Source organism: Poecilia formosa, unplaced genomic scaffold, assembly GCF_000485575.1.
Source record: "Poecilia formosa unplaced genomic scaffold, Poecilia_formosa-5.1.2 Scaffold136, whole genome shotgun sequence".
Taxonomy (NCBI): Eukaryota; Metazoa; Chordata; class Actinopteri; order Cyprinodontiformes; family Poeciliidae; genus Poecilia; species Poecilia formosa.
In genome coordinates this window covers 331,882-356,619 of record NW_006800075.1, presented here as the reverse complement: position 1 = coordinate 356,619, position 24,738 = coordinate 331,882, and the positions used below count along the sequence as shown (strand labels likewise).

At 39.1% G+C, this 24,738-nt stretch overlaps 1 protein-coding gene across 5 annotated transcripts in view; it reads right to left on the bottom strand.

The window, feature by feature from the left end:
* Positions 1–24,738, bottom strand: part of ptprea (protein tyrosine phosphatase receptor type Ea) — a 69,100-nt gene that overhangs the window by 29,361 nt on the left and 15,001 nt on the right. For all 5 annotated transcript variants that reach the window (XM_007562394.2, XM_007562397.2, XM_007562396.2 and 2 more), the window contains exon 2: positions 6,993–7,233. The gene's annotated coding sequence lies outside the window, so the exon portion shown is untranslated. The remainder of the gene's footprint in view (positions 1–6,992; positions 7,234–24,738) is intronic.

The following is a 24,738-nucleotide window of genomic DNA, read 5'->3' as shown; positions in this document are numbered from 1 at the left end:
CACAAAACATAGCAGAATAAAGATGTATATGATTTTTAACAAGTGTATTAAAACACACCTTAATGTCTGCAGCTCAAAATAATGACTTGGACTAAAAACACAGAAACTGCCAAAACAAGTTACCAAAATTGAGCTAAAATATTTCTCAGTTTGTTTTTATTTTTGGCCAGAACTGTTAAGAACCATCGTAGATGTAACTAAATGCCACGTGCAGCTCAGAAGCCGCATGTCGCAGACCCCTAAAACAGACCTTCAAGTGACAGACTTTACTTTGAAGACGTGGTGGCGTTTTATGGCATTTGACGTTTATAGTATTTTCTCTGAGGGATGCAACTCAGATGGATTAGAAGGTGACGGCGGTCAGACAGAGGGAGCTTTACAGCTGCAAGGTGTTAAACCTCTCAAACTCAACTCTGCCAAGACCTCAGGCGATCTCACACCCAAACAAACTTGACTGTCATGTTATTCTCTCTGTGTCGATCTAAGGTCATTAAAAGACACTTCTAGCTGTTCAAAGCCTCACTACCTTACACTTTACTTTAGACTTTACACTTTGGAATGAGGGCAGCACAATAGAAATGATGGAATTGGAATATTAATAATGAATATTCGAATGACGATATCAACTATGAGAAGCCTACTGTTTGTCATGGTTAGCCGACTCTTTTGCAGTGATGCAACAGGTAGAACTCGAAAACTACAAAACCCCATCAAGCTCTCTGTAACTCTACCATCCTACAGTTATTGGTTTAGTTTGTCCTTAGTGTTTGTTTTCACGCAGTGTTAACTACCCAGGAGCCACATGCTCTCCTATTATATACTAAACCATCTGCCCTGTAGCAAACACATTGCTGCATGTCTAAATGAATTGTCTCTGAACTGTTTGCGATACATTTTACGGTCAGCAAATTCAAGAAAAGATCACAAAATACTGTAATTTTCACCAAACAAGAGCTAATGAGATGTTCTCTGAGTTTAACAACCGAACGTACTGTCTCCCTGGAGTACGCATGGCTCTTCCTTATGTTTACCAAGCGCAGAAATAACAGGCAATGGAGAAACCCTGTGGGACAAACAAACCCACTTCAGTCAAGTGAATTTAAATTAACTGCAGTGTCAGTGCCTGTAATCATGATAATCCACAAAAAATTTTTTTTCCCTTTCTCCTATTGGCATGAAATTGATTTCGCGTCAGCACTAAGGCGAGGGTTAAACAGACCTGACTCTGGGGGGAAAACAAAGTGTTGTGGGATCTGTGGGAGGAAGACAAGATCTATCACCCAAAATATCCTTTCATTCCCAAAGAGAAGGGGCGGGGAGGGCAGGCGTGGAGAAACGAGCGATAAGCACCGCTGTGGGAGAACAAAAAGCCACTTGATTCTGGAGGAGGAAAAGGGAGCAGAATGGATAAGAGTCCATGCTGCGAGGATGAGAAGCCTGCCTCTGCTGCTCTGCAGACAGGTCTGCTTCATGCAGACACGGGCTGTAAAACCCTTCTCCTTAAACAGTGGGTCTTCTGGTTCATGACGCGCCTCCAGTCTGCAGGCGAAGCAGGACTTCGCTGCTGAACAGCCCCAGTTGCCATAGCAAAACCGGCCCTTCACAGTAGCGGTTATTCATCTTCGGGGAATAACAGCTCCTTTATGCTCGCTTATCACACTCGAGGCAACAGCAGGTTGGGGAAACAACCGGAAAACAAAAACAACTCTAGTTCTGGCACATGGTTCAGACAGGAGAGGAGGGGCAGCAGCAGTCACAAGCATTCCTTGTAGGAGAGGATGGAAGTGAAAGCACGATAATTATGTCACACAAACCCAGGCCGCGGACCTCAACCTTGCACATTTTTTCACAGCCCTCTTTTTGATCACATTATGAGCTGCACTTTGTTGATTAACATTGTGTAACCCTGTCGTTCGGGCTTTGTCCGACTTCAATAGGAACATGAGTCATTCAGTGGGACCATGGGCACCACAGTGAGTCTCATTGTCCTCCCTGCAAAGCAGGCTTGTTACATGAATGAAAAAGAAAACCCCTCTCACTCCACATGCACACCATAAGACGAGCAAGTGACTGGTCAGAGTCAAAGGAGACTTGCAAAAAGAAAGAAAGGAAGTGCATCATCCACAGAAATTTCTGCTGAAAGGTCAGAGGAAGATCTTTGCTTTGCTGAAATCAAAGACCTAGGTAGGGAGAGGAAGTCGTGTCAAAACCTACAAGGACAGAAAGGCCAAGAAAATGCATTGGAAGGCCTAAAATTGAAATACATCATCCTGACAGAAGAAACTTGATAAAAGATTAGGAAAAGCTTGTTTTAATGCATACCCTTAAAAAAAAATCCAATCCTGGGAACAAAACTATTCTTCAAGAAAAGTTGCCGCTGAGTATTAGACGAGATGTCAAATAAGTTAGCACACAAACCTCAGTCACACGTTGAGTCTATATTTAACAGCAGGGCCAGCCTGTTGCTTAGCCAGTACAGGCAAATGCAGAAGGCGTCAAGAGTCTAGTGTGTGCCATAAAAAGGGGCAAAAAAAATAAAATACAATTGTATTTTTAATCTGTTAGGTTTTGTAATTTCCTATTATAAAAAAAACTATGCTAATTTAGCTAGCAAAAAACATTAGATACTACATTTTAAAAATAATGCCTCCCCGCCTCCTGCCCTAATAGTTTGTTTGTTCCTGCACCCTTGGGGCCCGCCTCTCACTGCTCTCACTGCTAAATTGTCAACTAACTGACAGTTGACAATTTAAATAATTGCATGTTTGCAAGCCATTTTTTTTGACACATAACTCTGATTGTCATCAACATAGAAAGAAAATGGAAGCAATGTTTTCTGAAAATGTGACCTAGACGTAAACGACAGACAGGAAAAAGAAGGAGGCCTAAAACAAAGCCCTGAACACCACCACTGGTAAAAAAAAAATTGTGCTGCAACAATAATTTTTCAACATTTATTAGAGCTTACAATTTTTTTTTACTTATTATTACAATTATTATTAGGAAATACATATATAAATGAAGTAGAAATATATTAAAAAAAAACCCATCTGCATAAATAAAAGTGTTGCTGCAATTACAGAAAAAAATCTTTGAAAAGTGGATCTTAAATGCCAAAATGTTCTCTATCTATATTAAAGTTCAAGATTCTCCATAGCTGACATTTGCCAGGTCTGATCTAGGACACACTCTGCATAAAATCTACCTTAAGGATTGAGCACCCGCTCTATCTTTTTTTTATTTATGTGCGTTTTTTTTTGCGGTTTTTTTTGCCGTGTAAGCACATACTGTCCTCCATCTGCTGTTTGATGAAGACCGTTTCCTTTCCTCTGCAGCCGGCCTTCCTGTGCTGCTCCCCTCCAGAAGGGAAATGGGAGCAAAAGGCAGCCACACAGTCCAGACGAACAAACTGGATACGACAGATCCAGACACAACCGGCCGCCGATGACTTATCCACACAAACACAGTATTCTCCTTCTTTCCACTATGTTCTGATTATGGCTTTTGTTTTAAATGTTTTCATCTTCACTTTCCTTTCGTCCTTGTCTCATGGTCATGCACATGCACCTCCGCTTATCACTAAGCAGCTTGCTGGAGACAAAATATTGTAAATGCATATTAATCAAGACGCACTTCTTGCATCTCTCTTACCATTTTACATGGGATTTCTATTAATTCAAGGACAAATTCACAAAGTTAGTAAGAGTAAAAGTCAAAGACTTCATATCTTTGGTTTGTGATTGTAATTTATAGCTTCACACAGTGCTGAGAAATGCTGTTTTTATAGGTGGATCTTCATTATTTTTGAAAGTTGCGGTTCCAATGTAAGATTAGCTGTGACTGGATTTGATAAAACACAGACGACCAATGTCACCAGGCTCTCAAAATCACTGAAAACATAACCCTGGACCTCAAGCAATCTGCATTTCTGTGCCTCTCCAACTTGTCCTCCAGACCCTGGGACCCTGATTTCTGAATGAAATGCAAAATGTACATTCATCTGAGAAGGGCACTTCTTTCAACCACACTTTTTCCTTCCACTAAACTTTGCATTCTCATCTAATCCAGTGCAATCCAATCCTGTTTACTTTCACATGCATTTAGAGACAAGTGGCTGCCAAAAGCATTTGGTCAGCTGTCGTTAGACACCGTGAAGGAGAGGAAGGATGAAGCCAGTCCAAGAGAAGGCAGGAAGTGAGGCCATTAGGATGTTTAAAAACAAAAAAATAAATAAATAAATAAAATCAATTCTGTTGCACAGAGGGAGCACTGAAGAGCAGCCAGCAAAGGAGAAATGTTTTCTTGCCTGTGTGATCGAACTAAAAGACAAGCAGCTGCATTTTATAGAAGCTGAAGGCAAGAGAGGGCAGCATGGCTGGCCCTGAAATAGACCACAATGCAATAGTCAAAGTGTAATGTAAAAAAAGTGTGATGTTTTTAAAGTGATGACTGGACAAAATGGTCTCGATTTTGGCAATTTGTCACAGTTGGAAAAAGCTTGTTTTTGTGTCTTACATCCAACGATGCTCTCTAATCTCATCCCCAGATTGGTAGCAGTGGATTTCAATAGAGTCTAAGAGACAAACTTCATATGGTGGAGAAGAACTTGCGAACAAAAACATGAAATCAGTCTCATCAGTGAAGCACAAACAATTGAGGGGCATCCCAGCTTTGATTTCATTTAGGTATTGTAACAACAGATGAACAGACTTAGCCTCAAGTTTTTTTTCCACAGGAATGTAGATTTGGCAGTCATTAGCACAACAATGAAATTAAATTCAAACATGTCCTCAAAGCAGAACCCAAGAGTGGGCGATGGAGCGAGAGAAAAAGAGAGGTCCTAGCATGGAGCCCTGAGGCCCCACCCAGCAAAAAGACACTAAAGATGATACACTTATTAATGCTAATACAACAGAGGAAGTGAAGTTTGGTTGAAAAAAGATGGATGGACCAAGACCTGCTTTTTTGATATACTTTGAAGCCCTGGGGATCACGCTTGGACTGCTATCAATAACAATCAAGACAGAAGATCCTATGACATTTAAAACATTTTCTTTAAAAGACGAGGTGAACAGCAGCACTGGAGGAACCAGAAAGTTTCATCTGATATGGCAACTGGGTGAAATCGTTTCTCAAAAATATTTGTTATTCAGTTTTTACAGTGTTCTGATCGTGATCTTTTAACACGTCGAGGAAAACCTGAAGCCTGTCTGTCCACCTGCGCTCAGCCTTCCAGGAGGCCCGTCTGGCAGAATGAGTGACATCTTTCAGCTCGGGCTGACGTGTCAGTTCGGGACGCCTGGGTTTTAATGGAGCCGCCGTGTTGCACGACAAGATACAAGCTGACAGAGACTCCGTCAACTTTTCAGTGTCAGAACACACAGAGTAAAAGTTCATGTCATTAAAACCAGATGAGAAACGAGCAGCAGTGAAAAGGTGCGACAGTCAGACAGAACCAAATCCAAACAGGAGCACAAGTTACAGACTTAATCTTTAATCTGTGACATTTCAGGACAACACACGAGGATATTAAAATCTATAATTATGAAGACCTGATCGTATTTACTGATCACTTCAATCAAACCATCAGAAAAGTAATTTAGGAAGTGGTTTTTAAACTCAGGCGGTCAATAGATCACTACACACAGGACCGGGCGAGAGCAACCCAACTCAAATAATGATCAACTCAAAACTAGAGGAAGTGATCTGTGCTGAGAGCAAAAACTTTACAACAGCTTTGGATGTTGCTATGCCCACCAATGACCTTGTAAAATAGTTGCACATGGGACCTGGTGCAACTGGAAAATATGTTGTAAAGTGTGTCCAAGCTGCTGGCTCATCCCAGCGGCCATCATCTGCATCTCCAAGAACCTTGATTAATACCAGGGATTACAGACAGCGACACATTCATGTAACGCGGCCCTTTAAAAGTCACAACAAACCTTTATCAGCAAAAATCTTGAGGTCCGTAAGTCATCACCTCTCACTCTCCAACTTCTCTCAGTTTAAGAAGTGCAGACCACATAACAGGACCATGTAGAATAATGGATGTTCAATATAATCGGTGTCGATTTTATCCCAGTCCATTTTTTGACCTTTTTTAAATCATGAAAGCAAACCATGCCAATAGCTTTAGGGCAAGTTGGAAACACCTGAGAGTACTACAGAATGTATGGGAACTGAAAAAAGAAAGAGGGATAGTCAGAGCACCAAGAAATTGCTCATAGTTTCCCAAAGTATGTTGACAATATGGCTCAAATGATAAATTCAAGCCTGAAGTGGCAGAAGTAGGAAATTATATGTTAAATATGTGCATCTAAAGAACTGCCTAAAAAAAAACCCTACATCACACACTGAAGTTGAAATACAGAAAGAAGGAGGATTAAATCTGAAGTTAATAGCGAAATTCAAAAGTTAGCTAAGGTCACAACTGAAGCGTGTGCTCTGTGGCAACAAATCTAACAACTTCAGTGGGAGACTGGAGACTCAGAATCTGTTTACTGTTTATGAAAAAAAGTCGAACAAGAAATGTTTCATTTATTGAGGCTGAAACTTCAAACAGAATCAACAAAATACCAAAAAATATCCAAATGCTAATCAGATTTCTTTTTTTTTTTTGTTCCCCCCAAACTCCCTTGCCTTCATATCCACAAATAAATCATGTAAATAACTGCATTTTGAAATGAAAATGCAGCTGATTTCTACTAAGAGCACTAAGTTGTTTGGGTCTGACTGTCATTTGCTTTTCACTGGCCTGTCCCACTTCCTGTTTTATGGTCTTCTTTGCTGGTCAGAGCGGTGAATATTCAAAATGAGGAAGTCGATTTAAGGGAAACCATGTCGTCAACTTGTGAGAAACTTCACTCTGAGTGCAGCAAAAAGCTGGTGCCTTGTAACACTCGCTAAAACGAATGAAATTCTCATGTGGTCTAATTTTAAACTCAATCACAATAAAAATTTTAATCAGTTATGCGTGTAGAGTTCTGCATTACCTGAATGAGAGTTGATTCAGAGCGTGGCGACTCTCAGATCCATAGTAACAGTTCCCATGGTCCTCATCCAATCCAGGGGTCACATTGCTCTCCTGTTCTCAAGCGTGAAGATATCCAGGAGCTGGAGGCTGAAGAGAGACGATCCCGGTCTCCAGTAGTGGATCTCACTGGGTTAACCTGGTCTGAACCAGCGAGGGTTCTCCGGAAACGGCACCGGATGCCTTCAGGAGATGCTCGCCTCCTTCAAGAGAGTAGGGACGGAGCACATGTTAGCCAATTAACAGGACAGCAGCAGACAGATGAGAAGACGCTGGTGGATGGAGAGAGGCATGATGCAGTTCCTGTCTGAGGAGGAGGAGGAGCGAAGAACGGCACGTGAAAAGCAGAAGAGCAGGTGGTGAAAAGACGACTTCTCTAAAGAGAGAACTGAGAAAAGGAGAAACTGTATACCAAAAAACTGATGCTCTACACAGCGCATCATAACGCCGCAATGAATTATTACAATTTTTTTCAACACCTTTTAATGTGAAATCTCTATGTAGAACCACTTGGGAACAGACAAGGAACCACGAGGATACCTTCGACTAGAGAGGTTTTACGCAACAGGTGAAGACTGAATGCTGAAACTGAAACAATATATGAATTACCGGGTTACTCATTTTATCTGAGGAAATTGTTTAGAAATGAATTGCGGTCTCATTTTTATGGGAGTCACAGAACATTCGTAATAAAACAGACGAGCAAAAAGAAGCTGCAGCACAAGATTAGGAAACAAGAAATAAAGGAAATTATACTTTTGGTTTGATAATACTTGCTAAATGCCTGAAATATATAAATCAGTCCTTTAAAGATCAAGCTCTTAAAAAAAAAAGCACATCACTTGCTGAACCAGGCTGCCCTGCAATAAAGCCCAGAAGAACAGCCTCCAGCCCCCCGTTGATAAATCTGACAGATTTGCAACATAATTCAATATAAAGCCTCCTCGTCTCTATTTGCCAGCATATTTACTTTAATCCATGATTTTTTTTTCTCCTCCTCTTGGTATTTTACTCTCTCTGTGCAATAAAAACTGGTACAAAGACGGTGCATTAGCTGCAGCAGAGGTTGCAGTTTGGTGCCATCTAATAAATAAACCCTTTGCTGAACCATAGGGGAGCAAAAAAGGAGGGTAAGAGGAGGAGGAGGGAGTGCGATGAAATGGGGACACAGAGCGCGATTCATCTACCTGGGAAGGCCAAGCGGCCTACGTATCTGGAACCTCTCTGTCAGCTGTGTGAAAAATACGGCAATTACCTTTTTTTTCTTCTTAAAGATCACAGCAAAAACTCAAAGCTAGACGCTTGTGGACATTTTTCTGCAACTTAGCTGTTTTCAGAGTTCCAAGGTTTTCCCCCCTCGGCAATGCGATGCATGCCTTGTGGTTGCGATGGCGACCGGATCGTCAGGCTGGGCACACAGAAAGATGCGCGCACGTGTTTATCTCTCTTTCCTGTTTCCTCTTTTCTAGGCTGCCCCCGATAAACTAATGCACACATCTCCAGCAGCCCTCCCCGCCTCCACCCGCTCGCCCACAGGAAATCGGGGAGAAAACATTCAGCATTTGCTTCACGACATCCTGTTAAATGAGATGTCATGCTTGAGGATTACCATGCTAGTCTCACAGGGGCAAAAGCTAATTCTGGCAGAATCAAGTGGGAAGGGAACAAAAAAAAAACAAAACAAAAAAAAAAAAATAGGATCACATCGTCAATCCTCTGTGATTTTGTTTTGAATTTGTGTCTCATTTCCTGGAAAGCATTTGCGCAGGAGTATTTGAAATCAGATACAGTCTCAGAATTTATAAATAAATAATATGAGGTCTGACAGAGGCGAGTCTGATCTAGGAGGCTGCTGAATAATAGAGGAACCTTTCTTTTATATGACCAGATGCACAGCTCAACAGCATTAAAAGAGAAAAGCTGCTACACCAAAATTTCAGAGTGAAGAATATAACTTGGTTATGCAAAGTTTTGTTGCATTTGGTTAATGTAAAATTAACTTAAATCTACGAAATTAATAACAAAGAAATTTATATAAAAGTCAAAAAACACTTAAAAAAGTCCCAAAGTTCAGTAAGGGGATTGTTTTCAATACTGCAACCAAAATGAGCCTGAAAAAGCGTAAGATCAAGAGTTTATACACATCAATGAGAAGCTCAAATGTGAACGGGGAACATTATGTACTTTTGAGAAGACTCAAAAAAAAAAAAAAAGTACTGGTATCCACATGTGGATATTTCTGTGCACAATAGGAAAAGACAATGTATATATTCAGAAGAGGAAATGATAAAAATTTTAGTTGAGCCATTACATAGGACATCACTAAAATGACACCTCAAATCAGATCATCACCTGCAGTAGCTTTTATGACAGTATAAAAACCCACAGTGTAAAGAGGATCAGAAATGTGCAGTGCAATTTTATTATTATTTACAATAGAAAGGCAACAATTACTCCTGGATCTGCTAAAATCTCACAACTAGGCAAGGCCTGGTTTGCGGCAAAAAGAGGAAAAAAATAAAAAAAAACACTGAAACACACTCATTCCATTACTGTGTTTTAAAATCTCTTTAATGAGATTCCAGAGAAAAGTACTCACCGCTCTCTAGCTGCTCATAAAAATACCAGTGGCAACATGCAAGAAACTGGTCACTAATTATGAGTAGGGTTTGACTGCTGTAATGCCGGTAAATATTTTTCCACCGATTATTGAGAAGGGAATAAATAATCTGGCGTGGCATTTTTATTGATCACTAATTTTTTAAATTGATACTCCACGTTTCATCATGTTTTGAAAGATGCATGTTTTATTTCCTAGATAAATAAAATACAATCTTATGATTGAGTAACGAATTTATCATCTGAATCCGCGCCACTCGACGCATGGTTTGCGTCTTCGTCGTAAGTAGCCAACAAACTTCAGTTGTATTACTGCCACCTACTGGACTGGAGTGCGTGAAACAGTTTTGCTGAGAAAGGTGCGATGAACTGCGAGATCTGTAGACAGTTCCATGTCTACCAAGTCTAATCCCTACTTACTGGAGCACAGCTAACCTTTAAAGGAAATTAGAAAAGTAGCAGCTAAAAAAAAAAACAAAACCTGTCGATTTAAAGTCTTTGCATCATTTATTTTTGACATTTTGTTATCTGTGATACAAATGCATTAAAGTAATTCTTCCATTTTACTTAGGTTTATCTATACTTTTGTGGAGGAACGATCAATATCTGTAGAGGCAAATCACTCACTCTTACTCAGGATTTAAGTTCAACTTCAGCATAACAATGACAACCGACTGCACAGACAGACGCATGCATTTCTACCACACCTATAAATATGTACGTGCAAACAAACACAAGCATGTGTCTGCTTGACATTTCCATCTCTACGGGATTGTGGTCAATCAGATTAGAGCATCACACAGAGATCTCTGTGTGTACCAAAGCAAATCCATTTATAGAGATAAGCTTTGAGGGGCAGTTGCCACTATACACCACCTCACCCACTGAGTGTGTATCAGCCTCCAGCATCAGTTCAGAAGAACAATATTTACAGATGAGCTCTGACTTGTTGCTGAATGTTACATCCCCCGGCCCCCCCCAAAAAAAAGATGTCTCCAGGAGTTCAGGACCTCCGAAGAGGTCACGAGATAAACCTCTAGACCTCAGAAGATAACTAACCCAATAAGTACATAGTAAAGTGTTTTAAAAACGGGGCTATCTTTTTTTTTCCTTAATTTTTACAAGATTCATAATCCAATGCCAAATATACTTCACTTTTAAGGGGTGCAATTTCTTAATTTTAGGAATAAAAAAAATGCATAAGTTGTTAAAGTCGTGGTATGTATTTTCTAGGAAAATAGTGCTCTTTTAAAGCAAAATCCAGTATGTTATGATCAGTTGTTATAAAAATGCTGCACATATCGAACATGAGTTAAAAAAAATTTGATCTTAAACCAATTGCAAAATTACTATAATTCGCAAGAGATTAAAAATTAATCATCCTTTCTTGACTAATAATTATCTGACCACTTGAGGGAATTCATTGCACTAAAATGCAATTTCCAGATGGTCAAATGATCTTTAAATATGGAAAAAAAAGAGACTGTGATGTTGTTGCAAAAGTAGCATAAGACTGATTTCCATACACTTGATCCCAGTACACATGCACTATTCTGAATTGAAGTGCATCAAACAGGGAGTGCATACTTTAATGTCCCTCAAAATCTACTTTATTTTTTCACTTTCAGGTCCGCACGACTCTCGTTTCTCAATATGCCAGCATGTGGCCCAGGTCAGGACACACTGCGACGGCAGCTTTAAGATGTTGAACTTCCAAGATTACTTCATGTTATTGCAAATAATATTTACATTGTGTGTTTTTGATGTTTTATGTTAGATTAAAATTCTTGCATTAATCTTTTAGAAATCCCAGAGTCTAGTTTTATTAAATGCCCTCTGCATAGCAAGGAAACGACAATGAATTACACTGAGCAAATTCAGCGTCACTTGACTAATGAAATAGAGTAATTAATGGAAGACAACTTTCAAATAAGATATATAGTAGATCATGCAGCAATCTGCTACCAGTTTCACCACATGTGGATATCTGAAAGTGAGAAAACCACCAAGGCAAAGTGTGATTAATGTGTTTACAACCAAACCTGAAAGGGGGAAAGAAGATCCCATTTCCTCAATGAAACGTGGAGCTGGAGGATTTGTGATAAATAGCACATGTGACCTAATGTGATATAGGAATATAAAGCTGTGCCTGTGATTCTGGGCTCCATTTACCAGAGCAAGCAGAGAAACGGTGAAAAGGAAAGTAATTTGTGAGGCAAGACAGATCACCTGTCCATTTGAATTTTAAGCACACTGGTGTTATCGTGGCACTCTGTCTGGCTGAGTATCTGGTCTTTGGCCAAAATAAGCAGGATGTGAAGTGATAACATCATAAACAGGCTCTTCAGAGCTTGGCAATCCATGTTATTTTCAAGCGTCTGGAGATTTTCTTTAAGAGCCAACGCGAGGTAAGAATATTTACAGAGAGACTGAGAATGTGACAGACTGCATCAATAGTGTTATTTAGATGGCGAGGAAGGTAATTGAGAACCTGATTTAATACTCATCTGTGGTTTCCTCAGATCAATACTCAATACAGTGATGGAAGACGTAAAAAAAAAGGTCAAGAAAATAAGGATGTGCTGCTCAGACACAAATAACTCAAATAGTTAAAATATATATGCGTTAGGTTATAGACGCTATTGCTCTGGTCTGATTTGTTGGTATGTTTGCTTGTTTGGAATGTATGTGGGAAGGTGCAATATGTGTTTTTTATTGAGCATATGTGTGTGTTTTTTTAATTTTATTATGGTGCAAATGTTCAAGATCTGTTTTTATTGTATCTTCTTTTGCTATGGCGGCGACTTCTCACAGCACATGGAGTCCAAGAAAAATGTCCCCTAATCAATCCATCAATCCATCTGTTGCAGATATCAGATGGAATAACATAGATATATTTTTTTTAATAAAGATAACCATTAAGGAATTTTTTTTAAGTTGTTTTGTTTTTGTTGCTTTTCCATAGAGACTTTGACTGCCAGATGTACTCCCTTGACCTTTTCATCAGGCAGGTACTGTAAAACAGATTATTTAAATAAGCTTCAGACATTTTTATTTTACATAAACTCAAAAGAAATATTTAAAAACTTAAAGAGACGGGAACAAATATGGCAATAACATGGGAAAATACGACCGGATATCCACGGGTTATTCCGAGATCGTGAAGTAAAAATATTTTTTTATTTAGAGTCAGAACTTTTTGTCCAATAATTTGTGATAAGAATAAGCAAACAAATATTTAGCCACCTCTACTTTAATGTATTTTAACTCTGCAGAGTCCTTGCTTCTTGGAATCATTTAAAATGATCTGCAATAGATGTGACTCTTATTTTATTTGATTATTTTTGCATATTTATCAAGTTAATTTTCTAAGAATCAAGGATAGCAACAATTCCAACAGAAGAGATGGACCCATGAGTCTGAACATGCAACAGTGTGCACAGAACTGGGATTTTAGTTTACATTTACACCCTTAATGATATTTAATCCTGCTGCAGATTGTTGTCTGTATGACTCAGTAGGCAAAATGTAACTTCTAAAAATTGAAGGAGGCTCCCTCTGTTTATTAAAATCCTTCCTCCAACACACCACACAGTGTACAAAAGATTACATACTGTTCTAGTATAACAACGATAAAGAAAAGTAGGACAGGTCTAGACAGTCCGTCAACCCTGTTCTCAATCGTAGGACCCAGACGTGGTCTACAGTAAAAAGGCAGATCCTCAGTTCATTAGAAGGGCTGCATGGGAAAACACATTATTCAGCTGTCCAAGCAGCAACCCAACACACATCCCCTCGGTGGTGGTGTCTCCCTTATTGCTTTCACATCCTCTCTCAAAGCTGTGGCTCAGTGCCGCTCAGACGGGAAACAGTCAGGATCAAACTAAGGATTCCCTGAAACATCTATACTCCATGACCCCCCCGTGGTAAATATTCATGGCAGAGAAGCAGTCAATAACCAAGGACAATGTAAGAGTAAAAATACGTGGATCTCTGAAGCTAAGTGTCTGGCTTCATGCCTCGTCTGTCTGCACAACCTCGTCTGGGAACTGAGAGTTTTCACACATTCGAGTGAGAAATCAGTTTATTTCACACAAAATCTGTCAAAAGAAGAAACAAGAGTAAAAAAAAAAAAGCACAAAAGATCTAACCTGTGAAGTATTGCAACAATGTTCTTTTCAGGAAAAGCTTTCTTAAGAATGTCAGCTACTGAAAGAGGAGCTTTTAACCCGTCATATTTTGTCATTTTACAGCCACAATCGTCAAGGTATTTTATTAGAACTTTATTAGTATTACATGTGTCCTGAAGAAGCCAAAAAAAAAAAAAAAAACTACACATACACAATAGTTTTTTTGTTGTCACTTTTTTTGTTTTCACAACCATCCATGTCTCCCATCCTTTCCCCGAACACACCGTCCCAAAAGTGGAATATGGTCACGGCAGCGTCATGCTGTGGGAACACAGAAACTAGTCAATGGAAAGTCAATAGGAGATTCACCTTCAACCAGGACAACAAGCCTAAAGATAAAGCCATAGAGCCACACTAAAGAGGTTTAAAGCAAAGCAAATGAAGGTGTTGGAACGGCCCAGTCAAAGTCCGGATCTCACTCATTTTAGTAAGACTGACCTCGAGCTATTTTGCATGGAAAAATATGCGGAACTTTTTCTCTCGATATGTAAACCTGGCAGAGACATACAGCGGATGAAATCTGGCTCTAGCTACTTTTCATCCGATGAGTACAAATGCACTCCACATTTCCAGATTTTTACTTTAAAATCATTTTCCTTCTACTTCACAATTATGACTAAAATCCTTAAAAAATTACACTAAAACATTTTTGGTATAATGTGCAGTCGATGAATACTTATGCAAGGGACAATATGCAACAACTCAGCTTCTGATGGCTGTCCCTGCATGACACATCTAGCCGACCAGAAAGAACCACAACTTATTACATCACATCCTGTGTATGAGCTCTGACCTGCAGGCAAACGTGGGAGTATAAAATTAGCTGGACTGTGAGAACTGGACAGGCAGAGGTAGAGTCCGTCACTGAGGCAGAACACAAAAGGATACAGGTGTGGAAAAAGCAGAAAGAAAAAAACAAAACAAAAAAAACACAGTCATAATTGGAACAGCTCAGAGTCCCTTCCTGTCATGTGTAGCGACTCTGGCTACAATAACACTCATATTAGGTCAGCTCTGGCTCTCATGTGCAACACATAAACCCAGATTAGAGGGTGAAATTCCACACTTAAGATGTCTAATGACGGGTTAGGACTAACAAGCAAAGTATTAGCGCTGTAATGGGACTCAATTTATAAAGAGCCAGACCAGAGGGAAGAGAAACCAAACACAGAGCCTGGTTTCAAGCTCCATTACACACAAGCACCATCTTATATGGATGAACCACTCATTTTCTTAGTGACTTTTCACTAATGGAGTGAAACAAAAATAAACGCCTGGAGGAATAATAAGAGCTCTTTTTGAATATTTGATGCAGTTGTTACATATATATATATTTTCTCACTTTTACACTTGATTTGGAGGAAAGAAACTTAATTCTCAATATTTAAGCATCAATATTTCTCAGTGGATGGCGCAATAAATTTTCCACTAAACGCAGGCTGTTTCGTTAAGCGGAGCTTTCCGACTACAGCAGCAGTAACACGAACACGCGGGGAGTTACTTTCACATTATGGAAGGAAGCTTGTTGAAGCAAGCATAACAAGCGATTCCTACAGATTTTGTGTCCTGTAAGATGATAAAGTAAAGCCATGAATAAATACATATTCTTGGCCTAAAAATGTGGATTTACAATGCAGTGTGCAGAGACTGCATATCAGTGTGGAGGGACTTCAAACCCCCCTGCACAGGCCTTTGCACTCCATGCGTACAAATCACAGGGAGGGATTTTAAAATACCTTCTGAGGAACAGAAGTGGCTGTTTGTGCGTGTGAGAGTTCAGATCTGCTCATTTTGATCAAGGTAGTTGAAGAAAAATGCCAGAAAAGGTGGGTGGATTTGACATGTACCAATCAAACAGTCACTTTAGTTCACAGGCATTTATGATGCCCGTTCAGAGTGGGAACTACAAGTTGGGGTGTATGACTGATCCTTGCCACTTAGTCGTGGAGTATTTTGTTGAAAAAGCGGATTTTGTTGGAGAAGCGGATTTCAATTATCCTACCCTAAACCTTTGCCCTTGGAACTTAATTACCCCGAAAACCTTTTTATGTTTATTGTGTGTTTCTACTGCTGTACTGCAAGGGAAATTAAATCCAGTGTTGCTGAACTTCACCAGTAAAAAAACCTATAAAAGTAGAACTACAGCCTCTACACTTTCCAGTAAGTTCTTGTTTTATTTTCTCCCAGTTGCAGAGCAGGAATATTTAAAAGCCTGAAATACTGCCAGAAATGGAGGTTCTTACAGTATTATAAGAAATGATTTAATAGCTTATGTTGGAAACAGGAAACCATAACCACAACTGTCACCGAAATAATGTGGTGAATGTTGTCGTTCTTACAGTAAAACGTAGATTTACCATTCTGGTAAATTTAAAAGTATTTTAAATAACTTTATACACTTCATAAATGCATAGGGCAGTATTATGCTACTCTGTGCTCCACTTATCTGGAGAAAACTGCAGTTTTTAAACTCCTGTCTATTTTGTATCATGCTGGATTTGCTGAAATATAATCACTAAGGGATTCTCTAGGTAATCTGTACAGAGAGGAATGTTGGCAGTTAATGCTATGTACACTAATCACTAAAATAACAAGACTCCAAAACATACTTTTTGTGCTTTAAATTAGCAAAACCCCTTTCAGTTTAATGACTACTTTCTCTGAGATACAAAATAGGGTGGGAAGTCCCTCCTCCTAATATTTATAAGCTATTTAAATAATGTTTGTTGCTAATCAGCTGACCAGCAGTGCACAGCAACAGATGAGGAAGGGACACTGCTGTAGTTCTCTATGCTTACAGAAATTTCTGGTTACTTTGGCACACTCTCTGGTACTTTAAGCCATTCAGGAACACTGTGACAGAACATGATAGTGGTTTTAAAACAGTAACTTTTGAGTTTTCATGCACATTTCAGCCCGTGCCTACGAAGACGCTCAGCAGCTAATGCGATGGAGTTCAGTGTTTGACATGTCGGGGTAAAGAAGACCCCAAAACTGGACAGGAACAGTGAGATGAGACCATTAAAGTATTATTTTCAGATTGTATGACGGCAGTTAGAGTCTAAAACTTAGGTGAAAAAAATACAAAGGCTAAAACTGTAATAGATTTGAAAAAAAAGAAGAATAAATAAAAAAATGCAATCCACCCCTTAATTTCTGCCAGTTGCAGTAATGCAGAGTTTTTCTTTCCAACCAAAGACAGAAGCCATCGTCCTTTCTCCACAAATCTCCACCCCAAAGACAGAGGGTGTTATGGAAGCAGCAGGCCGTTTTTCTGTGGTAAATTCCTACTCTGGTAATCTCCATTTACCCTGGTAGATGTTGTGGTGGTGTGAAAAAGAACCACAAAGAAGTACCATCGCTCCTGTAAAAGGTGGTTGTGGTGGAATAAACTGGTATTTGGGGAGTGGTAGTTAACAAGTTCTTAGTTAATGTTATACTTGGAAGCTTGTCTGAGCAGAATATTTTATTTTAAGATGAGCAGCGTTTTTTGACTTTTTTTTTTTTTGGAATGCTATGAATGCTAGTCTGTCATATCAAAAATAGTGAGTTAAAGAACGTGCAAAATCTTCAAAGTCTTCGCTTAAAGAAACTCCACCATGATTTCCCTTCTACTGTCCAGCCGCCCAGCCCCTTGTTTTTCTGAATCCTGTCTGGGACAGGAAGTAAAAGCTCATAGGAAGAGCATGCTGTAAACCTAAATCAACAGGATGCGGGTGATTCACAGGGCAACATCCACTGCACTTAGGAGCAGCGACTGAACTCGCCTATAAAAAAAAGACCTCAGTCCTCTTTGTGTCATTTTCTTCAAAGGCATCACTCCAGCTGATCTAAAGCCAGTGCTATGTGCATGAGTAAATACTACAATCTAGTCATCAGACAGAAGAGAATTTGCACCCCCACCTACTTACTCTACGCTCCTTCCAGGAAGCAGTCATGTAAACACTCTGCTGCGTCGTCGAGGTGCAACATGAGGGGCAAATGGATCACATGTTTGAGTTTCATGTCCACTACAAACAAGCCTGGGAGAATTTGAGCCCTCTAGAGGATGGAAAAAAAAAAAAAAAAATCAAACAAAAACTGCAATTCCCTTTAGGTCTCATTATCCAGGGTTTTCAGATTACAGATGCAAAGCCACGTTGTTTAATTTTAATCCCTCCTGTATCGGTGTAACAACAAACCTGTAGGGAAATCAGGGTTGGGGAAAAAAAGGAAGGCAGAGAGAGGAGCTGTGCTACTTCATCTATAGCAGGTAACAGGAAATTGACCACTCAGCAGATCATCTACAGTAGCTGCTCCAGTCAGCACGCCGACTGATGGATGGCAAGTCACACTTGAGCAGTGACACCATCGATTTCCTTCCCACGCGACCACAGACTGCTGATTCAAGATAATGTAGCATTTTAAAAGGCCTTGCTGGTGGCGTTGTGAGGATAAATTCAGCAGATGAAGCTGATAAACGAACCGAGGTTACATCTGCAGATGAGATTTATTTTTCCTGCTCAGGAACGTTCTGTACGGTAAATCACCGAAAAGGTCTTCTGTTTCTAATGAAATATTGACAACTGTGTAAAATTACAGTCAACGCATAAGACTGATATGTTTGTCAGTAGAAACAATACAAAAAGGTCAATAGTGTTCAATATTAAATTTCAAATGAACCAGGTTCACAAAAGTGCCTTTTGTTGTTCGCCTGGTGTTAACTAATTTTAAATTATTCAATCTTTCAGCACAACCAACGACTGAATAGTCAGAAACTTTTAAAAAAGCCATTTTTTTCCTAATCAGTGAACATACTACAAACATCCTGTGGTAACAAAAGCACTCTTCAATTTTCAGTATCAGTGAGGTGTTTATAGAATAATTAGAGGAATCACAGAGAAGCTATTTAAGTGTAAACTGGATTTTCTACTAAATTTTAAAGGCATTTATGCAGTTCACTAAGACTGGAGTGAGAGAGAGTGCAAGGCTCTGAACAGATAACAGTAAGGCTGAAGTGAGTACAGCAAAGTTTTGCCCTTTTGTGCCATTCATGCCTGTTTGCAATGGAAAAGTCTGTATTTTAAATGTTGGCAGCCTACAAATGCATTCTCTAAAAATATGTCAATTAGCCATGCTAATTGCTAACACCAGATGCTAAAAACAGCCAAAGTGACAGATGTCATAAAAAAAGAAAAAGAAAAAAATCAATCTCTGTGCAGCAGGGTTTTTTTTCTCCTTCTTTAAATAACATTTTTAAAGCAGTTTGAAATATTTTAACTTAAAAACAGGATGTGGAGAAAACTGTAGCAAAGAGCTCAACATCCTGTATTTTTAGCGCATATCCAGCGCACACGATCGTAGACGTTAAATTATAAACATCCACACGAGCCACCGCTGTGATGCAAGCAGATGCACATTTTACACGTTCCGAAACGACAGGAGCGACGCAGCATTGATTACATAAATTAAACATTGCAGGAGCAGGTGCCTCAGAGCGGGCTGTCAGTGTTGTAGGTATCTGGCTTGGCATTATTAAAAAGATGTTAGCTCATCCGAGTATCCTGAGGATTACTGGTGTGGATCTTTTATAAAGAGCTGTAAACAAAGGCTCCACGTGCTCATCTGAGGAGCAAAGATAAGAAAGTGAAAGGAGGAGGGGCTGTTAGGGTTGACTGCCAAGCTAGCAGCTGTGTGATGGATTTCACATGGATCTATCTCGGCTTCCCTCCGCCACGAACAAAGAGCGCCTTCCGAGGGAAAGCCGTGGAGGGATCATCTATTTTCCATTCATATCAATTGCCCTCACAGCAGGTTCTGCATGATTGCTCACACCTCATGGTTCTTCAGCGTGCAATTATTCTGTTTGTCAGACACGCAGGGAATCATAGGTGTGCATATTTTTGGGAGAAGGGGGTGGGAAGGATTGCAAATATGCAAACATTTTTCTTTGCTGAATGAGTGGATTGTAGCAGCAAGTGCAAAAGCTGTGCTGCCATTTATATCCCTAACTCCATCAGTCTCACTTTCATACAGCAAGACGATGCAAGAGCAGCTCAGAATCTATATTCTTTCTATATTTCAAAATATAGAAAGATCTATATTTTGACAGATTTATTTAGGGTTTCTTCACATTTCTGATGTGAAATTCTTTTCCAGCATTAAAATTTCCAGAGTTCCTGGACAGATGTGTGGCAAAAACGTATAAATGCTTAAGTGCAAAACATTGTGAATGGATTAACAGTCAGATGGATACATAAACATAGACGGATGGATAAACAAATGGATCCATCCATCCCTTTTCAACATCTTTATTCAGATGTTGAAAATAATTGAATCATATTTCATTGTTTTCCAACTAAAGGTTTGGAAAAAGATGCAGTATTTTGTTCACTTTCTCTAAATAATAAAAATTCAGCTGGTGAGCAGAAGAAAAAAAAAAAAAAACTTAATTACCTCACGGCGTGCAAAAAAACAGAACCTCTTATGATTTTACGACAAAAGCAGAACGCGTCAATACACCAGCAAATGAGAGATATGTCGTCAAGCTCCGCATGGGGTCGAAAACTCACAGTGCAAAAAGATTTTTAATACTGAATCTGGATTACTGCGGCAGCTCTACGCCTACAGATTACTTGTATCCCAGTCGGAGCAATCAAAGACAATGGCACTTTTTGTCCCCGTAGAACCGACAGTACCAAACAGTAACAAAGGCAGACTCTTTCCTAAACGGGTCAGGAGTGATTAGGCAAGCGGCACAGAGAGACTTCAGATCTCCCAGAAACAAACAGAATTTGGCTGATTGTGCCTGAACCAACTGCAACTCGCCTTAGCGGCTTTAACTGGCAATAAGTGATGTTACAGTTTGGCAATTATCCATTATATAAATTGGCCTGTGCTATAAAAACATCTTTAATATACACAGACTGCTACCAGAAACATGCATCTGTGATAAAAAACAAAATGGCACCCAGCTGTCTAGACGTTTTTGCATAACTTGTGATGACAGCCTAACCATCTTGGCTGCTGTGTTTGTCGTCACGCTTTTGATGCATTATTTATTAGCTTCCCACAGAAAAGTCACAGATTTTACACAGACTCATCTGAAACTGAGCTGAAATGGAAGCAGTGAAGCAGATGACAGTGTTGCATTGGCAGCAGTGCTGTTTATTTCGCTAAAACTTCGGACAAATATGCTCAGAAACAGGCGCAACGGGACGACCAAAACAATGCAACAGAATGGCTTTCTGATTTCGCTTTGCTCGAGCTTCACAGAGGCACACGAGGTAGCAAAAATCGGGGGTTGGCGTTATTTTCCGCCAATAAAATAAATACGACTTCAAGGGATAAAATCAAAGCAAAGAAACAGATTAAAGGACATCTGCTGCTCGAGGAGGTTGAGAGAGAAACTCTGAGACAGATGGAAACAGGCTGAAGGAAAAAAAAAAAAAAAAAACAAGAAATCACTCAGTGTGACCTGATCTTGCCCCACAAAAACAAATGACATCAGAGTGGCTGCCAATCAGCTGATGTGACACAGACAACGGCTGTCAGAACTCGCCCCAGCTTTCACTGAATACTTATGAAAAGCTGCAGAACGCCTCGCTCCAGGAGCAACACAGATCCACGAAAGTCAGCGTGCCGATTTTAATACACGCTCAGATTAGAAAATTACTAAGAAAATTCAGTAAACAAACAAGCGGAGCTTTGCAAAAATACGTTGCAAAAATAATCGCTCGAGTTGAGCTATTCTGCTAACAGCAGCCCGGGGTGTTTTTTGTTTTTCTGCTCGCTGTAGTAAAATGACACTTCAAACATTCTTTTCATGCCCGCTTTTGAGAGGAACACGGTTTGTTATTGCAACAACCAACACCATGAATCTACTGAGAGATAGTTTGAATTTAATGTCAGAAACTGACAGTTTCTTTGCACCAGTCCACTGATAAATTGAGTCCTGATATCTCAAAGTCAACCAATCTTGATATTAAAGATAAACATAGAGAAGGAGGAAAAGAGGAACCCCGGATATCCACTGGGATTGTCGACCACGGCCGTGAATAAAATCCACAAATACTTGAGACTCTCGCTTATAACTGCCTGCTTTAATAGTTTAATCAACAAATATATCTTAACATACACCAAGTGAAAACAATCTTAGCACTACCGCAGAAATAACAACCATACTTTACCTCAGCCAAAAAGCACTTTACAGAGGTATTTTAGCTTCTCAAACTGCATTTTATTTTACAATATTATATGAATAATCTGGGTAATCTATACCCAGATTACATATGATATGTAATCTGGGTACAGGTAGATTTTCCGCAAATAATTTAGTTATGTTCCAGAAAAAGCATCTGCGAATAAGCAGGTCTAACCAGGTGTTTGTATCTCACAGCTACAAAGGTAATCAACATAATATTAACATCCATAATTTTAGCAGCAGAAAATGTGTTGCAAGTCTGTTACTTAATGAAAACCATAATGTCACATTACACTTGTTAAAATTGTTGTAAATATTATTTAACTGCATGTCTGAATATGGGAAATAACTGTCAAATGGCAAGAAGAGATAAAATAAAAAATCTCTTGTACCTAAATTCTCCCCAAACAAACAACAACAACAAAAAAACAAAGCCATCAAACCGTAAGTGTATTTTTTTTTTCCTTTAAGCCATAAAAACACTCAAAATGTCAGTATTTGTGACGGGTCACTGTGAGCAACAAGCAGGAGAAGTTGGACCCCGTCGTCGAGTGAGAAAGTTGTTTTTTCTAAAGACATCCAGAGTGTTTGAATCCAATATTTCTGCTCCATGGTGACAGATGACAGACATCTGCAGCAGACAAAATGCCTAAAACCTCGATATGTGGCGAGCGGCTACACAAAGCAACTCAACTGCCCCGAGATAAACACCACTATCGCAGGCTTCTCCACAAGAGCTGGTCATTTCGCTCCTGTTGTTTTAGTTCTGATGGTTGTTGTTGTTTTGGAGCATGAACAGAGCCATCTGCAACCAGACATTTTGTTCATAGCCACTTTGACAACCTCTTTTTTACTCAAGAGCAAGAAAAAGTGGTTTGATGATTACACAAATATCTACAGGAGGTTATTTAGGTTTAACTAAGGGTATTAATCTGTCATTCCAAGTGTTAGCTAAACCAAAGAGGGGTTTGAAGCAATAAATAAAAATTGGGTGCAACAGTATGTTTTAAAAAACAACAACTACACAATAAAATCTACGAGTACGAGTATATTTCATGATCATTCATCAACTCAGTTCACAGAAATATACTTACCCTCCAACTAATCTCCAAACTTGTGAGATTTTTGACAATAACAAATTGTCAAAACGCGAGGCTTGCCGTTTGGAGGCGGGTTGCACAGAACAATCGACGAACGCTGTACCGCTGTGAACACATTAACAAATGGCATGCAAAAGGAAAAAATCTGGGTGTAGTCGGGACATCTGCTTCAATGCATAAAAGAGGATAATTTAATTTCTCCATTGTTGGATTCAAAACTACGACTGCTAGATATTATTCACCAGGTTGCTGTTGTTTGTTACAGTATGAGTCAGGAAAAGGCCGATTGGTGAATCTCTGGACAGAGGGCAGAAAAAGAAAAATATTTGTGATGTGCTTGGACAAAGCAGACCAAAATTAGAAACAATTTTCCTGGAACATTTACTTATTCAGTCGAGTCCCAACATGTTTAATACAACATTTTGATTCTTACCCCTCAAACCTGCTCTTAATTTCTTATATTTTGTTATGAAAAGTCAATGCTTATAAGTTCTTGGTGAGTGTTTGGATGGATTGTTATGATACAGTTACATTAAAAAATGCCTTTCTAAATCTTTGATGTGTGGTTAATTAGGAGACGTTTGGGTCTCTTTTCACACTGATGCTTCAGTAACATCAGAAATGCTGTAGAGAAAACATCCCTGTTTCTACATAGGTAACATGGCAACTCATGCATTAACACACAGCTATCCCTTTAATAACCAGCAACATAAAAAAAAAAAAACTGGGTTGTGATCTTGCTGAGCAAGTCAAGGTTTGGATTTAATCAGCTTAAAGTTGCATGTATGAGAACAACCAACCATTATTACTAAAGATACACTAATGAGACTTCTCCTGGTTGATAGCATTTTGGTCTGCTCCAGGTTCCTGGATAGAAGTAGTAGTTTTGAATCAAACAGGAAGTTAATTACAAGATTTTACAGGAGGCATCGGAGCATATGTCCCAAATCTTCATCTAAGTTTTTTAAATTAAATACAAAAATGTGCATCAAATTACATGACATCGGGTGACGCACTAGAGACGCAACAACCAATCGACACTGCATTTCAACGCATTACCTGTATCATAGAATATGTATGATTTTTTATTATCTTTTACACAGTCATGAGAATCAAAAAAATACAAACAAGTAAAATGACAATCAGCAGGTTAGATGTAAAAAATTAAAATAATCTGGCAATGGTTATCAGCCATAAAAGGCCTAATTAGTCTATTTATTTTGTTTTCAGATCAAGATTCTGATCCAGTAAAAGTCTTGGACTTAGGATGTGTCATTAAACTTCTCTGTTGGTTGTCAACTATACATATATATACTGCTCAAAAAAATAAAGGGAACATTTCACTTTAATTTTGTGTGTGGCTCCAAATCCAGGCCTCCATTGGTTAATAAATTTGATTTCCATTGATGATGGAAATCAATGGAATTGTACAGAATACTTTGTTCTGTACAAAGTTGAATGCGCTGACAACAAAATCACACAAAAATCATCAATGGAAATCAAATTTATTAACCAATGGAGGCCTGGATTTGGAGCCACACACAAAATTAAAGTGAAATGTTCCCTTTATTTTTTTGAGCAGTATATTTTTTTTGTGCATAGATACATAACAAAGGT